The sequence below is a fragment of the Mixophyes fleayi genome, chromosome 4 (assembly GCF_038048845.1).
Source record: "Mixophyes fleayi isolate aMixFle1 chromosome 4, aMixFle1.hap1, whole genome shotgun sequence".
In the NCBI taxonomy this organism is placed as follows: Eukaryota; Metazoa; Chordata; class Amphibia; order Anura; family Limnodynastidae; genus Mixophyes; species Mixophyes fleayi.
In genome coordinates this window covers 310578074-310595477 of record NC_134405.1, presented here as the reverse complement: position 1 = coordinate 310595477, position 17404 = coordinate 310578074, and the positions used below count along the sequence as shown (strand labels likewise).

At 43.3% G+C, this 17404-nt stretch overlaps 1 long non-coding RNA gene across 1 annotated transcript in view; it reads right to left on the bottom strand.

The window, feature by feature from the left end:
- The window catches only part of LOC142150179 (uncharacterized), a 140847-nt gene extending 131791 nt beyond the window's left edge, over positions 1 to 9056 (bottom strand). The window contains exon 1 of the long non-coding RNA XR_012691060.1: positions 8954 to 9056. This is a non-coding gene — a long non-coding RNA (uncharacterized LOC142150179). The remainder of the gene's footprint in view (positions 1 to 8953) is intronic.
- Positions 9057 to 17404: the final 8348 nt, after the last annotated feature.

The window sequence follows — 17404 nt, the reverse complement described above, 5'->3', positions numbered from 1 at the left end:
TAAGACAGCCCCCCTCCCTTCCCTCATATCAAACAATATATTAAGACACCTCACTACCTCAAACATTATAGCAACATACACCCCTTTTCCCTCACACATTTTAGCAGGCCCTCTTCCCTATGGTTTAATATAAGCAGCCCCCTATATTTTAAATAGTTTAATAAAGAAAGCCTCCCCTAGAGTTTAATATAGGCAGTCCCCCTATAGTTTAGTATAGGGAGCCCCCACTATAGTTTAGGATAGGCAGCCCCCACATTAGTTTAGAATAGGCAGCCCCCTATAGTTTAAAATAGACAGCCCCCTATAATTTAAAATAGGCAGCCCCCTATAGTTTAATATAGGCAGCCCCACCTATAGTTTAATATAGGTAGCCCCACCTACTGTTTAATATGTGCAGCCCCCCTATAGTTTAATATAGGTTGCCCCCCCCATAGTTTAGAATAGGCAGCATCCCCATAAGTTAGAATATTCAGCTCCCCCATAGTTTAGATAAAGCAGTGCCCCCATAGTTTAGAATAGGCAGCCCCGCTATAGTTTAAAATAGGCAGCCCACTCACTATAGCTTAATATAGACTGCACCCCTATAGATTACTATAGACAGCCCCCACTATAGTTTAATATAGGCAGCCCCCACTATAGTTTAAAATTGGCAGCCCCCGTATAGATTAAAATAGGCAGCCCCCCCCCCCCGTAGTTTAGCATAGGCAGCCATCCCATATAGTTTAGAATAGGCAGCCCCTCATAGTTTAAAACAAGAAGCTCCCCCATAGTTTAGAATAGGCAGCCCTCCATAGTATAGTATAGGCAGCCCCACAATAATTTAGAATAGACAGTCCCCTCCCATACTTTATAATATGCAGCATCCCCGATAGTTCATAATAGGCAGCAAACCTTAGTTTATAATAGGCAGCCCCCCCATAGTTTAGAAAATGTAGCCCCCTCACATTGTATTTAGAATAAGCAGCCCCTACCATAGTATTAAATAGGCAGCCCGCCCATAATTTTAGAATAGGCAGCCCCACTATTAAGACTATTAAGACAGCCCCCCTCCCTTCCCTCATATCACACAATATATTAAGATTCCCCAGTACCTCACACATTATACAACATACACCCTTTTTCCCTCACACATTATAGCAGCCCCCCCTCCATATAGTTTAATATAGGCAGCCCCTGTATACTTTAATTTAGGAAGCCCCCTATAATTAAATAAAGGCAGCCCCTCTTTAGTTTAATATAGGCAGCCGTGCCCCCCAATAAGTTACAATAGGCAGCCCCCCCCGGTAGTTTAGAATAGGCAGCCATTCCCCATAGTTTAGAATAGGCATTACCCTCTTATACTTTACAATAGGCAGCCCCACATATTGTGTTTAGAATAGGCAGCCCCCCATAGTTTAGAATAGGCATTACCCTCTTATACTTTACAATAGGCAGCCCCACATATTGTGTTTAGAATAGGCAGCCCCCCATAGTTTAGAACAGGCAGCCCCCCATATTTTACTATAGGCATCCCCTCATAGTTTAGTATAGGCAGCCCTCCAAATCATTTTGAATAGGCAGCTAGTCACTGCCCCATTGGAGCTTATAATCTAAATCCCCTAACATACACACACACAGATTGAGAGAGACTAAGGGCAATTTAATAGAAGCCAATTAACCTACCAGTATGTTTTTGGAGTGTGGGAGGAAACCGGAGCACCCGGAGGAAACCCACGCAAACACGGGGAGAACATACAAACTCCACACAGATAAGGCCATGGTTGGGAATTGAACTCATGACCCAAGTGCTGTGAGGCAGAAGTGCTAACCACTAAGCCACCGTGCTGCCCATATAGCAAACCCACATAGTTTAGAATAGATAGCCCCCCAATGGTTTAGAAAATGTAGCCCCCTCACATTGTATTTAGAATAAGCAGCCCCTACCATAGTATTGAATAGGCAGCCCGCCCATATTTTAGAATAGGCAGCCCCACTATTAAGAATATTAAGACAGCCCCCCTCCCTTCCCTCATATCACACACTATATTAAGATTCCCCACTACCTCACACATTATACAACATACAACCCTTTTCCCTCACACATTATAGCAGCCCCACTCCATATAGTTTAATATAGGCAGCCCCTGTATACTTTAATTTAGGAAGCCCCCCTATAATTAAATATAGGCTGCCCCTCTTTAGTTTAATATAGGCAGCCGTGCCCCCCAATAAGTTAGAATAGGCAGCTCCCCCCAGTAGTTTAGAATAGGCAGCCATTCCCCATAGTTTAGAATAGGCAGCCGCCCCCTTTTAGTTTAGAATAGGTAGTCCCCCTATAGTTTAGAATATTCAGCCCCACATATTTTAGTATAGGCAGCATTTCCCATAGGTTAGAATAGGCAGGTCTCCTGGCTACTCACTTACCTTTAATTGAGCAGGCCAGCATTGCTTCTCACATCAGGCAAATATAGTTTAGTATAGTCAACCCCCCATAGTTTAGTATAAGTAGCCTCCTTTAGTATACTCAGCCCCCCCATAGTTTAGTATAGGTAGCCCCCATTAGTTTAGTATAGGTAGCCCCCCATATTTTAGTATATGCAGCCCCCTCATAGTTTAGTATAGGCAGCCCCCCCCATAGTTTAGAATAGTCAGCCCCTCCCATAGTTTAGAATAGGCAACCCCCCATAGTTTAGAAAAGGAAGCCCCCCTAAAGTTTAATGTTTAATGTAGGCAGCCCACTCCCTATAGCTTAATATAGACTGCACCCCTATAGTTTACTATAGACAACCCCCACTATAGTTTAATATCGGCAGAACCCTTTCAGTTTAAAATTGGCAGTCCACCGTATAGATTAAAATAGGCATCCCCCTATAGTTTAGTATAGGCAGCTCCCCCCATAGATTAGAATAGAAAGCCATTCTCCATAGCTTAGAATAGGCAGCATCCCCGATAGGTTAGAATAAGCAGTCCCCCTATAGTTTACCAAGGCAACCCCTCTATAGTTTAGAATAGGCAGTCTCACCCTATAGGTTAGAATAGACAGCCATCCCCCATAGTATAGAATAGGCAGCCCCCCATAGTATAAAATAGGCAGCCCCACTATAGTTTAGAATAGGCAGTCTCACCCTATAGGTTAGAATAGACAGCCCCCAATAGTTTTGAAAAGGGAGTCCCCCCATAGATTAGAATATGCAGTACCCACACATAGTTTAGAATAGGCAGCCCCCTCCCAAAGATTACAATAGGTAACATCACCCATAGTTTAGAATAGGCAGCAAACCATAGTTTAGAATATTGAGCCCCCCCCCCCCCCATAGTTTAGAAATGGTAGCCCCTCATAGTTCAGAACAGTCATCCCCCCACATAGTTTAGAATTGGCAGCCCCACCATAATTTAGATAAGGCAGACCCACTATTAAGACAGCCCCCCTCCCTTCCCTCATATCAAACAATATATTAAGACACCGCACTCCCTCACACATTATAGCAACATACACCTCTTTTCCCTCACACATTATAGCAGGCCCTCTTCCCTATAGTTTAATATAAGCAGCCGCCTATAGTTTAAATAGTTTAATATAGAAAGCCTCCCCTAGAGTTTAATATAGGCAGTCCCCCTATAGTTTAGTATAGGGAGCCCCCACTATAGTTTAGGATAGGCAGCCCCCACTTTAGTTTAGGATAGGCAGCCCCCACTTTAGTTTAGAATAGGCAGCCCCCTATAGTTTAAAATAGGCAGCCCCCAATAGTTTAAAATAGGCAGCCGCCCAATAGTTTAATATAGGCAGCCCAACCTATAGTTTAATATAGGTAGCCCCACCTATAGTTTAATATATTCAGCCCCCCTATAGTTTAATATAGGCTGCCCCCCCATAGTTTAGAATAGGCAGCATCCCCCATAATTTAGAATATTCAGATCGCCCATACTTTAGATAAGGCAGTGCCCCCATAGTTTAGAATAGGCAGCCCCGCTATAGTTTAAAATAGGCAGCCCACTCACTATAGCTTAATATAGACTGCACCCCTATAGATTACTATAGACAGCCCCCACTATAGTTTAATATAGGCAGCCCCCACTATACTTTAAAATTGGCAGCCCACCATATAGATTAAAATAGGCAGCCCCCCCGTAGTTTAGCATAGGCAGCCATCCCATATAGTTTAGAATAGGCAGCCCCTCATAGTTTAAAACAAGAAGCTTCCCCATAGTTTAGAATAGGCAGCCCTCCATAGTATAGTATAGGCAGCCCCACCATAATTTAGAATAGACAGTCCCCTCCCATACTTTATAATAGGCAGCATCCCCCATAGTTCATATTAGGCAGCAAACCTTAGTTTATAATAGGCATCCCCTCATAGTTTAGTATAGGCAGCCCTCCACATCATTTTGAATAGGCAGCTAGTCACTGCCCCATTGGACCTTATAATCTAAATCCCCTAACATACACACACACAGATTGAGAGAGACTAAGGGCAATTTAATAGAAGCCAATTAACCTACCAGTATGTTTTTGGAGTGTGGGAGGAAACCGGAGCACTCGGAGGAAACCCACGCAAACACGGGGAGAACATACAAACTCCACACAGATAAGGCCATGGTTGGGAATCGAACTCATGACCCAAGTGCTGTGAGGCAGAAGTGCTAACCACTAAGCCACCGTGCTGCCCACATAGCAAACCCACATAGTTTAGAATAGATAGCCCCCCAATGGTTTAGAAAATGTAGCCCCCTCACATTGTATTTAGAATAAGCAGCCCCTACCATAGTATTGAATAGGCAGCCCGCCCATATTTTAGAATAGGCAGCCCCACTATTAAGACTATTAAGACAGCCCCCCTCCCTTCCCTCATATCACAATATATTAAGATCCCCCACTACCTCACACATTATACAGCATACAACCCTTTTCCCTCACACATTATAGCAGCCCCCCTCCATATAGTTTAATATAGGCAGCCCCTGTATATTTTAATTTAGGAAGCCCCCCTATAATTAAATATAGGCTGCCCCTCTTTAATTTAATATAGGCAGCCGTGCCCCCCAATAAGTTAGAATAGGCAGCTCCCCCCAGTAGTTTAGAATAGGCAGCCATTCCCCATAGTTTAGAATAGGCAGCCGCCCCCTTTTAGTTTAGAATAGGTAGTCCCCCTATAGTTTAGAACAGACAGCCCCCCCCATATTTTAGTATAGGCATCCCCTCACAGTTTAGTATAGGCAGCCCTCCCCATCATTTTGAATAGGCAGCTAGTCACTGCCCCATTGGAGCTTATAATCTAAATCCCCTAACATACACACACACAGATTGAGAGAGACTAAGGGCAATTTAATAGAAGCCACTTAACCTACCAGTATGTTTTTGGAGTGTGGGAGGAAACCGGAGCACCCGGAGGAAACCCACGCAAACACGGGGAGAACATACAAACTCCACACAGATAAGGCCATGGTTGGGAATCGAACTCATGACCCAAATGCTGTGAGGCAGAAGTGCTAACCACTAAGCCACCGTGCTGCCCACATAGCAAGCCCACATAGTTTAGAATAGATAGCCCCCCATAGTTTAGTATAGTCAGCCCCACGTAGTTTAATATAGGCATCCCCCCTATAGTTTAGAATAGGCAGCCCCTGTTATAGTTTAGAATATTTAGCCCCCCATATTTTAGTATAGGCAGCATTTCCCATAGGTTAGAATAGGCAGGTCTCCTGGCTACTTACTTACCTTTAATTGAGCAGGCCAGCATTGCTTCTCACATCAGGCAAATATAGTTTAGTATAGTCAACCCATCATAGTTTAGTATAAGTAGCCCCCTTTAGTATACTCAGCCCCCCCATAGTTTAGTATAGGTAGCCCCCTTTAGTTTAGTATAGGTAGCCCCCCATATTTTAGTATATGCAGCCCCCTCATAGTTTAGTATAGGCAGCCCCCCCATAGTTTAGAATAGTCAGCCCCTCCCATAGTTTAGAATAGGCAGCCCCTCCCATAGTTTAGAATAGACAGTACCCCCATCGTTTAGAATAGACAGTACCCCCTATAGTTTATAATAGGCAACCCCTCCCATAGTTTAGAATAGACAGTACCCCACATAATTTAGAATAGGCAGCCCCTCCCATAGTTTAGAATAGACAGTACCCCCTATAGTTTAGAATAGGCAGCCCCTCCCATAGTTTAGAATAGACAGTACCCCCCATAGTTTAGAATAGGCAGCCCCCCCATAGTTTAGAATAGACAGTACCCCCCATAGTTTAGTATAGGCAGCACCCCCATAGTTTAGAATAGTCAGCCCCTCCTATAGTTTAAAATAGGCAGCCCCTCCCATAGTTTAGAATAGACAGTACCCCCCATAGTTTAGAATAGGCAGCCCCCCCATAGTTTAGAATAGGCAGCCCCCCCTTCGTTTAGAAAAGGCAGGTCCCCCCCTACTTACTTATCTTTAATTGAGTTGGCTGGAGTCGCTCCTCACATCAGGCAGACACCCCCTGGCGAGAAAAAAAAATTAGATAACAAAAAAGCCATATATGAGGCGGCCTTTGGGAATCTTCCCGGTATGTCCTACGCCCAATTGGCCCCTGGTTAGGGGTTTTAAAAGTTCATTGGTTGCTTCCTAAACAGATCTTTCTATATTTACAGAAGGTTTAATATTAATATATACGACTCCTGTACATCGCTAAGGTAAGCGGGCCAAAATCCATTCTCATCGTAATTGTTGATGTCTTCACCAAAATTGAATGTAAAGTCTAGCAGGATACACCACAGTTCTTTATCCATATATCTAGATCTGCACTGCTCAACAAACTTGGAAAAGGTGGTAGCTAAAGGCCATGTACTTCTCATCATTGTTAAAAATATGGATCTTGCTTTATCACATTCCAGACCTCGCTGCTCTAGGTCCCTTGCAAAATGTGAAACAAACTGATAGAAAGCCTTATAAATTATGTAGTATGTGAGCTGAGTGCAAAGATATTGACATTTTCCCTGTAACTTCTCAGGAAGGTCACACTGTAACAGGGTCATCCCGTGTAACCATTCCTCCTTTCTGATACAGCCCTTTTTCTTAGGCTCTAGTAAATAGTTTAGAGCCAACATGTTCATATCTTGGGCTTCAATCTCAACTTCCTCACAAAACTCTTGTATGCCTTTGGGCCCAATAACGTCCTCCGATCCTGCGTACTCCTGAAACCAAGCCAGGCAGCGCTTCCTAGAAAACTGATCTATCCCTATTATTCTGCCGGCTTTTCTACATTTCTTTTGGTCCACTCCATCACTAGAGGAGGATTTCCTTTTCCTTTTCCCCGGCATATCGCTGTGAGATGAAGTATAAGGAAACAGAAGTCTGTTTCCTTATGTCTCACTGGTCGGCCGAATGATCAGATTATTCTACTTTCTATCCAACTTTGTTGCGTTCTAGAGATGCTGGAGAGCGGTCAGCAGACGTCTGTCCTCTCTCGCTGATCAACCAGAAGTGTGTAACTGTCATCATTTAAATGATGCACCTGGATTCTAAACTGCCAGTGAGTGGTCACATGACAGTATGAGAAAAACAAATCATTAAAGCTACAGTACACCTAATAAAAGGTGGTAGTGCCCCACCCCACAACTGGAGCGGCTACACGGCTACATGCAGCTGTATTTCCATATAAATTGATTTTATTAACTAACCTAATATGGCAGCGGAGGGAATGAGTTAGTGGAGTGAACAATCACAAACTGCCATTTCTTGATGGCAGCTTGTGATTGGTCCTCCCGCTCACATACCAGCCCTGTCCATGTTTTGGCTGGGGCTGTAAGAGGAGCAGATAAGTCATGAGAAATATGGTACATACTGGGATCTAGCTAGGAGAGACCAGGGGCTAGATCTACTAAGCTGAGGGTTTGAAAAAGTGGGGATGTTGCCTATAGCAACCAATCAGATTCTAGCTATCATTTTGTAGAAGGTACTAAATAAATGAAAGCTAGAATCTGATTGGTTGCTATAGGCAACATCCCCACTTTTTCAAACCCGCAGCTTAGTAAATCTAGCCCTAGGTGGTAGAGCAGCTCTAAAGATACAAACACCTATGCACTATTATAATAAGGTGTAGTAAAATTAAATATAGAAAATATATTACTAAGAGTAGAGAATGCTCCAACACTTGCATATTTATTTAGATGAATTAGGTACAGACTCAAGAACACAAGAGAAACATGAGGATTTGTATTTGTCTCTTGTGCCCTAAAAGCACCACATACGTAGTGGAAAGTGTGTAATGTTATAATGAAAAAGACACATTTTAAAAGCTGTGTGCAGGTAAGCCTTAAGTCCAGATAAAATAACATAGCATTTGATCATGTTAGGACTGACCAGAATGGGAAGACTTTGGCATGAGTTGGTCAGCTTAACATATACTGCAATATGTGGAACTAACATTCCCTGATTTTAATATAGAATAGTATTTAGTACAGCATTAACTATGTTTTTGGAGAGTCAGAGTATCCCTGTTTTTTTGTCTACATATGTGTGTATATATATATATATATATATATATATATATATATAATTATATATATATTAATAATGGAACCAACAAATAAACGTTCATATTATGCCACACAGTAGTGTCCCAGTTCAATTTATGCCACATTGTTCAATTTATGCCACAAATCATATTTTGCCACACAGCGATGCCCCCAAATCATATTATGTCATACAATAGTGCCCCAGTTCAATTTATGCCACAAATCATATTGTGCCCCACAATAATGTCTCCAAATCATATTATGCCACAAATTAGGCCCCAAAACAATATTATGCCACAGAGTAGTGCCCCCAAACAATATTATGCCACAGATTAATGCCCCCAAACAATATTATGCCACAGAGTAGTGTCCCCAATTCATATTATGCCAAGAACAGGCTAACCCCCTGAAAAAAGGAACATTGTCAAGTTTGAAAAAAAAAGCAAAAAAAAAATGACAATAAAATAAAGTAATGTGACTTACCTTTACTTCATCTCCTCTCTGTGGTCGGCTGGGCTTGGCCCTCGCAGCTCCTGGATGCTGCCAGCATCGCAACGTCATGACGTGTGCAACTCTTGAAGGTGCACGTGACTTGCGCTTTACAAATTTTGGACATGGTTGCTGCTTGTCTGGATCCTGCGATGTTGGGAGTCCTATCTGGAAAAAGAAAGGGTATATGACATTTAGAAAACTCCAACCAGCCTTGGCATTAAATAATTCACATTCACATTTAATAAGGGACAAGTGCAAGGAGGTATGGGCTTGGCTATGTAAGGTGCGCAGGTCGCTGTTCTCCCAGTTAGTCACCAATACAATGGAGTATGTAGAGGAATAGCAGAATACCTGGGTACAATCCAGCAATGGCGAGGAACAAAAGGGAAAATACAGGAGAGTGGTCAGAGGAATCCAAATTCAGGAACCACTCGGACAATATAGTACAGAATCACTTGAGCAGGAGGATAGTCACAAGACAAGCCAAGGGTCAGAATCCAAAACAGCAAACAATAGGAGCAGGGAACAGGACACAGGAACGCTGGAGATTGGTGACCCAAAATGCTGGCGAGGCATTGGTGAAAGTGGGGTCCTAATATAAGAGGAAGTGAGCCCTTGTAGAAGGAGAGTGATTTCTGAGCCACAAAAAAAATGCCCCGATGCATAGCAATGGGACGCGGCTCGAATGCACATGCGGGTGCTGCGAGAGTGCTGAATACGTAAGAGTGTCCCGTTGCTAGGCAACAGGATGCGAGAAGGAATTAAGACAGGGGTCCGTTCCCCGGCACCTAGGAGAAGTGCAGGGACGGCATCTGACATATTTACTGAGAGTAAGAAAGTCTTATGATTATGAAAATGCTTTCTACTGGTTTTAAATCACACTTAAAGGAATAACAGGTAAAATAAGGGTAAAAAAGAGTCTACTGTATAAAACGTTACTACTAGTAATGATGTCTTCTCATGGTTATCAATATTTTCATGCATCATAATTGGGGATAACCCAAAACACTATCTGTTACTGTAAAAGAATAGAGGGTATCCTGAACACATGACAGTTTTAAAGTGTTAGACTTCATGGTTTACACCTGAAATTTGCAAGTTTGAAAGTTTTTGTTAATTATTCAGTGCAGACTTGTATTCCAAGTTTTGTAACCTATAAAACTGTGCTGCTTGTGCCATATTAAAGGGGATTCACTAATTCAAACTGTTTTCCCTTTCTTCCTTCACTCATATATGCCCCCCAGACTTCTAGTTGATCTTTTTATATGCACTTTCCTAGCTTCCAGGGTGCATGGTAATAGAACTGATAGCTCTACAGACCCACATTCCCCTACTGACCCCATCTGCCGTCACCGGGGTCGGGTCTGTACTTGAGTAATGCTGGATGCGTTACAGGGTGTGCAGTGCATATGGACTTATGAGCTCAGGGTGCACTTTAACTTTTCCTTGACTTGTGCCCAGAGTGATTCAGGAAGGCAGAGCCGGATTAAAGGTGGACAGAGGCCATCTGCTCTTAGGGAGACCTGGTGTCCACTGTCTTACTTCTCCCTTCTCATCTGTCTTCCACTTATCGTCCGTCCTGTCCTGACTGTCTGTGTGACATGTGTCTAATCTACAAGGCCAAAATGGAACTACCACACTGCTAAAACACCCACCCACTGGTGAAAACACAACTGTGAAAATAATAAAAAGAAGATAAAGTCCCAAGGGTGAGACATTGAACACGCAACCCATGTGAGGAATTCTGAATTTTCCTGTTGCAGAAAGTTGCCATCATGTTGTCCACATAATGGTGACTAAGCCAATCTACCTGAAGAATATGAGCTCCAGGAATACCGACCACTGATAAGCCTTTTAAATGTATTTTTACCAAATGGATTCTCTGTCTCAAACAACATTGATGTACTTCCATTTCCATCTGACTTTGCAATGTAAGGCATTTCTATTAAGTTGTCCAGAAGCAGTTAAAACATTTTACCCTGGATCTGAGGGCAGAGAGCGCTTTTAAATGCAGGTCTCTTCTCATGGAGCTGAGCCAAAGTCCCCGGGGTGTAATGACTCAAGCAATGAGCTCCTCATCACTGGGCATCTGATGGGTTGTGAAACAAAGGTATTGTCACGCCAATAGGGTTTCTGGGATCCGTCTTGGGACGAAGGGTCCTGAGACAGGGATGAAGTGGAAACTAGGAGGCTGGATGAAGATCTTTCTCAGAAAGAGAGTATGTGCTCTTTTTGTATATGCCAGATGTCAGGAGGAGGAATGCTGGACTGGATTCCACATTGGAATAAGCAACTGGAATCTGGACTTGGTGGACTGGAACCTGGACGTAGGAACAGAGGGACTGAACCCACGAACAGAGACTCAGTACCCGCAAGGATCCAAAAACTCAGAAGACTATAGTACCAAACCTGGGACTGAGAAGGCTCAGAACTCAGGCACCGGATTATCAGGGGTGACCACCTCCTGAGCTGTATAAGCTTGGAACTGGCCCCGGATAACTCAGAACCTGCATCAAACCTGGATCTTGAAGCGATACACAGAGACACAGAGATGGAAGAAGTTTAAAGACTCAGAGCAGTAACCTACTAAGAGCAGAAGCGAATAAGAAGGACATGGAGGGATTTGTATCGAGGTTACTCTAAGGATTAAGTTATGTACCTTTTGCCAAAATCTGACCATCTTAGGACAAGACCACTAAATGTGTAACAAAGAGCCTTCTTGCCCACAGGACCTCCAACAGGAATTGGGTGCATCTGGGAATATAGCTTTGAGATGAGTGGGGACCAGGTACCATCTATAAAGTAGCTTATACGCATTCTCTTTAGTCCTCACGAAAATAGAGCTTTTAGCGATTCGGGTCTGATTTCGGCCCAATCATCAATTTCTAGTTAAATTCCCAAGTCTTCTTTCCACTTCAGCTCGTATCGATCCTTAATAGGTTGATGAAATGCCACAAGACTATAAAATGTTGAAATTAAACCGGTCGGTTGAGACCTATTCTGACAAAAAGTTTCCAAAGGGGTTAATTGGTAGAGTGTTTTAAACGCTAAGAGAGATTGAAATAAATGCCTTAGTTGAAGATATTAATAGAAACATTTATGGGGGATGTTGTGTATTCTCTGCAAATCTGCAAATTCCGGAAAGATTTGCATGGGTGCTATATCTGTCATAAACCAGAGCCCGCGATTAAACCAGTATTGAGAAAAGGATTTTGGCTGTCCAGGGGGAAAGGACGGGTTGTTCCACAATGGAAACATAATTTCAGGATTAGCTAATAATTGAAAGGCGCGAGTACTATAGTCCCAAATCTGGAGGGAGAAACGAGTAGAAGATGGAAGCAAAAGGAGTGGTGGACGATGTTTAATTGGAATCCACAAAAGGGTGTATGGCGAAAGCAACTGTATGGTATTTTGCCTCTATGTCAGCCCATAGCCTAGTGTTATGTGCGTATTGTCACTAACCAATAACGATTGTCGAACCTCGAGTTGTGTTTCCAAAGCACAAAGATTTATTCGCAAATAGTAGAATAAATATGCTCAAGCAAAGTAATAGTAAATACAGCCATTACTTATCGCAGGCGCTCTGGATCCAGTGCAGTCATTCAATCCTGAAGTCTGGGGACAAGATGTCTGCACTCTGGATCACAAGCTGCTGCTTATATACACAATCAAATACAGTAATACAATGAAGATGGTATAGCTTGCATCTAATTGGTCCGGGTCTCAGGAATGTCCAAGGGGTCGTCAATCATTGGCTGGTTCATCCTAAGGAATCCAAAGGAGGGGGTCATCTCTGCAGGGGTATGCTCTGCTCTTCCCACCAGGATTCCTTAGTATTAAGTAGTTCATAATTCCCTATCATTCATAACTTGCGTATGCACTCTGCGATTCCCTCGCAGAGTGAACCAAACAGTAGGATATGTAACAAGGTTCATTATGATACCACTCATGATGTTATTCCTTTAACCCGTTCCGTGTATTTCACTAATATGCATGTAACTCTGATATAAAATATAAATACTACTATATTTCGACATAACTGACTATGTGTTGCAACTACCATTAATGTGTACTATTTTATAAGTATGCGTGTTTGTGCGAATGTATGGTAAAAGACCAATTACTGTTGCTGCCACGTGTAGTGGATGCGTACGCCCTTTCACGCCGTAGCGTGCCCTTGTACGTCGATGCGTACCGTACGCATCTTTTCAGACAAAGACAACCAAGTTTGCTAGACTTTAATTGAAATGACTTTATTCCAATCACCGTTTCAAGTTCAGGATTATACAATACTTCTTCACAGACCATGATCTCGGTATCTGGTACCACCCTTTCAGTCTCTTTCTCAGTGTTACTCCTATGAGACCGTTTTCACACTTCAACACAGTAGGAACACATTTGACAACTAAACCAATTGCTAAGATGACATCCAGTATAAGGAGAAGGAGCTTACCTACACTCGCAATCATTTCCTGTACCCACTCCCCCAGACCGGAGAACCATTTTGCTGGGTTCAACCATGAGAACCAACCCGCCACCTTTTCCTCGACCTCATATAACGAAGAATTATGGCTCTTTCGAAATTCCCATTTCAGCTGCAAAATTTCATCCATCTTCCGGTCTATAACCTCTTAGGGTCATCAGTATTATTAGTAATGTACGTGCAACATTTGACACCGAACTGGGTGGCCAGTGTCACACAGTACCCACCAGTAATAGAGGTGAGATAATTTAGTACCAGTCTATGTTGCACCAACTCCTTCTTGTATGCTTGTAGCTCCCTTCCAGTATACCTGAAAGTGTCATCATACATCTCGGTGATATTATCTATTAATTTAGCTAGGTCTTGGATATATTTAAAGTTTAATGTTCACTGCCTCCGAGTTCCTGAGCTAGCAGACCTTTTCATAACCCTGGACCAAGTTTGATAATGGGCTGTTCAGAGTATCCTATTAACTTTTCTTCGGCCTCCATTTCATCCGTATCACTCCAGAACTCTCCTCCGTCCTCCATCCTTCTTCACAAAAATAGAATGTCCTAGAAAAAGTAAAAAACAAGGAAAATCCTGGAACAAAAGAAAAACAAAAACCGTCACGGCCATCGCTGGAAAGATAGTTCTGAGGCAACGTCTCTGGTTCAGGTGTCTCAACTGCAGGCTTTAGGTCTCCCGGAACAGGCTCACAAGTGACAGCTCTATGTCGTTGGTCTGAGTTTTGTCTTGCACTTTCTCCGGATTATGGACTCTCCTGCAGTGGGTGGAATGGACCCAAGTGTCTCTCTCTGCAACCTTCAGTGATGTAGTACTGGTCAGCAGCACTTGGTACGGGCCTTCCCAACGGTCTGTTAAACAACCTGAACGTAAGAAATTGCGGATCATAACATAGTCTCCAGGTTCAACATCATGACAGTTCGTCTCTGGCATACCAGGTGACAGCATTTTTAGTTTTTGTTGTTGTTGTTTCAGCTGTCTACTCATTCTTATAAGATATTGTACAGTCACTTCATTATACACTTTAAGTCGTCTTGTGGACTCACGATCAAATGAGGTTGTCGTCCGAACAGTATCTCAAAGGGGGACAGATTAAGAGGAAGTCTAGGAGTGGTTCGAATGCTATGGAGGACCAACGGCAAAGCCTCAGGCCATGCCAACCCTGTTTCAGCCATTATCTTACCCAGTTTGTTCTTTATAGTACCGTTTACTCTCTCCACCTTACCACTGCTTGTGGTCGATAAGGGGTGTGAAGTCTGCTACTGATTCCCATGAGTTTACACATATTTTGGAAGACATCACCAGTAAAATGGGTACCCCTATCACTTTCAATGATTCTAGGGATACCGAACCTACACACAAAGTCTTGTACAATTTTCTTTGCAGTGAACACAGCAGTATTAGTGGCTGCCGGATATGCTTCTACCCAACCGGAAAACACATCAATACACACTAACACATACTTTAGATTCCTGCACGGTGGTAATTGGATATAGTCAATTTGTATTACCTGAAAAGGTCCGTCTGTAGGAGGGATGTGGGATGGCTCAGTTGGAATAGTTTTCCCAACATTTTTCCTCAAACAAGTAAGACATGACATTACTTTCTTACCAGCTTGAGAGGAAAATCCGGGAGCACACCAGTATGCTCTCACCAGTTTGCACATACCTTCTTTACCCAGGTGAGTCAGGCCGTGTGCTGCTTCAGCCAGGCTTGGATAGTATGTTCGGGGAGCTACAGGCTTACCTTGTCCATCCCTCCAGGGTCCTGAGGACTCTTGACCACATCCTTTCGCCTTCCAGACCGCCTTCTCCTGCAGGGAACACAAATCTTGCATTTCAATTAATTTCTGCGTGTCTAATGTCTGAAAAACCATCATAGTCTCGGTCGATACAGTCATAGGTTGCCCTGCTGCCCATTTAGCAGCTTTGTCTGCCCTGTAGTTGCCCAATGACACTGGGTCTTCTTCAAAGGTATGGGCTTTGCACTTTATGACGGCTACTGTTCTGGGTAACTGTATCGCTGTCAGAAGTCCTTTTATGTGTTGTGAGTGTGCCACTGGTGTACCTGCTGCTGTCGTAAAGTTTCTAAGACGCCAAAGGGCCCCAAAATCGTGCACTACCCCGAAGGCGTACCTAGAGTCAGTATATATATTGGCTGATTTACCCTCTGCCAATTCACACGCTCTCCTTAGTGCTACTAGTTCCGCCACCTGGGCTGAGTGAGGTGGGCCAAGGGGTTCAGCTTCTACCACATCCTGGTCGTCTACAACAGCGTAACCAGTACATAGCTCTCCTGTCTCTGTCTGTCTATGGCAACTTATATCTGTATAAAACGTAAAATCTACATTTTCTAAGGGGGTGTCACGTATGTCGGGCCTTGCAGTAAAGGTCTGATTCAGGTGTTCCATACAGTCATGTGTGTCAGTATTCTTGCCTAACTCATCATCACCCAGGGTCTCCTCACCTCCCACCCTTTGTCACATACGGAAGGTATGTAGCTGGATTTAAGGTGCTACATCGTTTGATGGTGATGTTTGAGGGTGCCATCAGGGCTAGTTCCCACTTTGTAAATCTAGCTGAAGAAACATGTCTGGTTTGGGCTGAATTTAACAGAGCTGATACAGCATGGGGTGTATAGATGGTTGAATTATGTCCTAACACTACATCCTCGCTCTTACTTACTAGAAGGGCCGTTGCTGCTACACTTCTGAGACATGTTGGGAGTGATCTTGCCACATTGTCTAATTGTGCACTGTAGTATGCTACTGGTCTGCTAGCGTCACCATGTTTCTGTGCGAGGACACCTGCTGCACAGCCATCAGCTTCTGTACAAAATAGCTCAAAAGGCTTTTCATAATCAGGTATTCCCAATGCAGGTGCTCTAGTCAGACTATCTTTAAGATTAAAGAACGCTTGCTCTGACTCTTCTTTGTGTACAACACGTTCTGATTTTGAGGAAGAGACTAGCTCCTGCAATGGTAATGCCAGAATAGAAAAACCTGGGATCCAGGACCTACAGTATCCACACATCCCCAAGAAAGTACGAATCTGCTTCTGGCTCTGCGGCAGAGTCATGTGTTGTATGGCCTCAATTCTGTCGGTTGTCAGGTGTCTTAGCCCCTTAGTGAGGCAGTGTCCTAAGTATTTGACCTTAGTCTGACATGGCTGTAATTTATCCTTTGCCACCTTGTGCCCTGTTTGTGAAAGATGAAGCAACAACAATTTAGTATCATGTAACATGACATAAAAGAATCAGAGCACAACAACAAATCGTCCACATATTGAATTAGAACAGACCCATTGTGGGGTTGAAAGGATTGCAAACAGTCATGTAAAGCTTGGGAGAAAATACTGGGGCTGTCAATGAACCCCTGGGTAGTCTGGTCCATGTGTATTGCACTCCCCTGTAGGAGAATGCAAAAAGGTATTGGCAGTCAGGGTGAAGAGGGACTGAGAAGAAAGCAGAACATAGATCAATGACAGTAAAATGTCTGGCAGACGGTGGAATCTGCATGAGGATGACAGCTGGATTCGGCACTACGGGGAATTGGCTCTCAACAACTTTGTTAATTCCCTTAAGTCCTGGACTAATCTATAGCCCCTCCCCCCACTCTTCTTCACAGGGAAAATGGGACTATTTGCTGTACTGGCTGTACGAATTAAAATCCCTTGTTGTAACAGCCTCTCAATAACAGGATATACCCCTAGTTCCACCTCCGGTTTTAATGGATACTGTGGGATTTTTGGAGCTATCCTACCACTTTTTAGATTGACCATGACAGGGCTACGTTTGCCATCAGTCCAGTGTCCTGTCCATCTCTGGTCCATAGGGAACCTGGTATTTCCAGCAACATCCCCTTTACTTGAGATGGACTTTGTTCTATAACAGGAGAGTGTAACATTAACCTTTGAGGGGTGTCCAATATATCCTGTACCTCATGTGCGACCTTA